This window comes from Buceros rhinoceros, unplaced genomic scaffold, assembly GCF_000710305.1.
Source record: "Buceros rhinoceros silvestris isolate BGI_N320 unplaced genomic scaffold, ASM71030v1 scaffold17069, whole genome shotgun sequence".
NCBI classification, from domain to species: Eukaryota; Metazoa; Chordata; class Aves; order Bucerotiformes; family Bucerotidae; genus Buceros; species Buceros rhinoceros.
Window position 1 is genome coordinate 18,585 of NW_010432330.1, and position 3,435 is coordinate 22,019.

Here is a 3,435-nt window from a genome sequence, read left to right on the forward strand (position 1 = left end):
GCATTCCTGTAGGTTGTGGGTGCTGCTGTTTGGTGCCCCCTGAACTGTGCCTCCTCCAGGCTGGATCAGCACTTGTTCCTCAGCCTACAGGGCAAAACAGCTTGTTGCCCACCACGGCCCCAGGGACTTCTCTGCATAGCTGCGCTCAGCCTGGGTTGCTGGTTAGTCTGTCCCACATACAGATCTGTTAGTCATAACGATCCCCAGGTTTACCAAGATAAATAGTACAGTTTTTTGTTTTGTTTAGTTCGGGGGGTTTGGTGGGGTTTTTTTTTTTACACTCGACTGCTACCGGTCCTAATACTGGGCAAATACGCCTACAAAAACTGGAAGCCTACAGGAACTGGTACGCCAGCGATGCCAGTGTGTCACATTATCTAGAACATGGGGTTTTTTTGTTTGGTTTTTTTTTTTTTTTTGGTTGGTTTGGTTTGGGGTTTTTTTTGTTCTTTTGTGTTTTGGGTTTTTTTGAGCAGGAAGCAGAACAAAAAGATCATGCAAGGTTTCTTCATCACACTGGACATTCCTAAATGATTTTTACCATGTGGTTGTATTCTATGTGTGGATCTGATCATTCTGCAGTGAAAATCATTCTCTGTGACTGTGGTGCACTTGCACCCAAATGTGCATTTGTTGATTCTTTCCATACCACCCTATTCGTTGATTTTTCTTTGTCTTAAAATACCTTAACTAAAACACGTGTCAGGACAAAGTAAAGTACCATGTTGATTCATCAGCTTTCAACATTCTGGCCAATTCTGAATAAATTAACATGAAAGAAGTCTGATGTACAATATTGTCTCTGATTCATACTTTGAGAGCCTGTCTGTTTCATAATCTGCACATAGAAAACAGCAGTTGCTCTCTACCCTTTAAAGCTGACTTATTCTGGAGTTCGGTGCCTTTGCTACTTTCACAAACTACAACGGTGAAAATGTACTATCACCCTCCGATATGGCAGATAAACAAAACCATTCTCGCTTAAAAAGGCAAAATACTCTTCATAATGTACATACATACCCTTCATTTTTTAATTGCTTGGTTGCAAAGCTCAGCAAGTTAGTGAGTCTCCATATACCTCTGCTGATTTAGCTCTGATTTTGCAGATGCTCTGCTAGCGCAAGGCTCGAGTTGCTCTAGCTCAGCTGCTGCAGGTGACTTCAAGAGGCTATTCACACCCTTTATGTTGGTCTGCGTTATTTCCCCAGCTGTTTCTGACGTGCCAGGTAAAAGAACTGAAGGTTGTTCTGACAGGAGTATACAGTTTAAGAAATGAGTCATTTTGATATAAAATTAGTTCTTTTGTTATGTAATGATAACAAAAATATACATTTAAATATGTTTAAACAACGTACCTTGCACTAAAGATAGTTCAACTTGATAGAGAACTTGATAGTTCAAACTCTCAATGTTCTTTGCGTAACTAGTTACATGTGGCTGTGTTAGCGCTTACTGAATCAATGTCACTGACCTTGTACTGGATCTCCATAGTTACCTCCCATCTTTAATCTTTTTATATGGTCTAACTTCTCTATCAATTGTATTTACAACTCGCCTCTTACATTTGTGTTTAAGCTATGAATAACATACATGACTATGGGAAAATTATAGGGAGGCCGAAAAATAACTTCTCAAAATTAATGTACTTGAATATTTAACCTTCAAGTAACATGAGATTAGAATCTCACAGCTGGCAAGCTCTTCCAGTTTGCATTTGAAAGTAGGTATATAAAAAATTGCTGACTCTCCAGTCTTTCCACAGTTTTGGTTTGGTTGCAAAAGATTTTCAGCATGTTTGCATTGTTAGACTTCCATGAAATGTCACAGGCTGCAAGTTGCTTTGAAATTTTTTGGCTAGATGGTGTCTTTTAGGGTAGCATTCATTTTATAAAACAACCTGTTACTACCTCTGCTGTCTGCAGTCAGAGGCTTTGACGGCATTTTAACTTTCTTGAGGTTTTATGATGTCCTGTCAGTCTGATATGCAAAACAGCAATTGTCAGATGCTGTAATAATATCCTGAAAGTTCTTTTTCCTCAGGTAAAATCAACTCATGTCAGTCCTGATTTTTTCTTTTTTTTTTTTTATTATTAAGTCTAAGGAGATGTCTCTGTTCATATTGTCATTGCCATGATGAAAACCCAGTAAAGTACAAGCAATGAATTTAGTTCAAAAGCTTGCATGAATTTAAATCAGCAGTCCATCTGGCTATTTAGTGATGACACCACTTTGCAAAGATACGAGGTGCAAGGTGAAGAATAACATCACATACAGTTATAGATGAGGTGGATTTCAGCATGGCTATAAGACTAATGGCCATTTTACACTATCAGATGTGAAAAAGTTTCACATTATTTACATACAAGAGGGAAAGAGAGCTCTGAAAGCAGTTTTTACTTGTTGTTCATTATGTATATGAACAGGCATTTCTCGGGGAGTATTTTCACCATATCTGCCAATGAATGTGGACTTAAAGAATGGGGATTTTCCAACTTCCAGTGTCTTCATCTTTTATTACAAGACTTGCTTTTTCTTTTCCTTTATTTCTCTTTGCTTGCTTTGCTTCAGTCTTTTCAAATCAATGGAAAGTTGGGCATATTTGCAGACAAAATGTGGAAAGCACTTTTTTATCCTCATGCTGAACAAAATGTTCTTTGAAATTCTGCTCCTTTATGACAAGCTAGTGCAAATTGTGATTTCACTGCAAAATGCTGTATAACTTCCGATATATGTCAGCTCTGGCTTTTACACAGGTGTTGTTCTTGCCATCTTTGTTAACAAAGAATATTTCACACCGTTAATGTCTGTGTCACTGATATTTGAGCAAAGCCTTGGCCAGAGATAAGTATTCATTCAAAATACCTTTTCTTTTTGCCTTACACATTTACATAAAATAGGAGAATGACTGGCCAAGTCACATCTACATGAATAGCTATGTATGGATTGACAGTACGAATGAGGGTAATCAAAATTATTTGATGCATTTTTACTAAAACTGCTTCCTGAATTTGTTTTGCCATATAAAAATTTCAGCTTGATAAGTTATTGTGACATCATGCTTTTTTTTCAAAATGTTTGTCTATATGTTGGTGACTTCTTTGCATTTGAATTTAAGTTTCTGATACTTTTGTTAGCAGATAGTATTGAGATATTGATGGATAACAGATATTAGGCTAAATATAATTTATTCATAAATGTTATAACTTTTAAGGTCAAGCCAAAAATATAGGGAGCTGCGTCAGATATTTTTGGATCACACCTTTTCCCTGCAAAAACACCAGGACATCTTGAAACACAAAAAAAGTCTTTCACCTAATAGTGTGAGGTGGGATGTGAAGATAGCAATTGACTGTATTTTGCTCACGGTATTTATGCAGTGACAGAGATTATTAAGCCATTTGACCTGAGATTGCTCTGGGTTTTTTCACTCTCTCC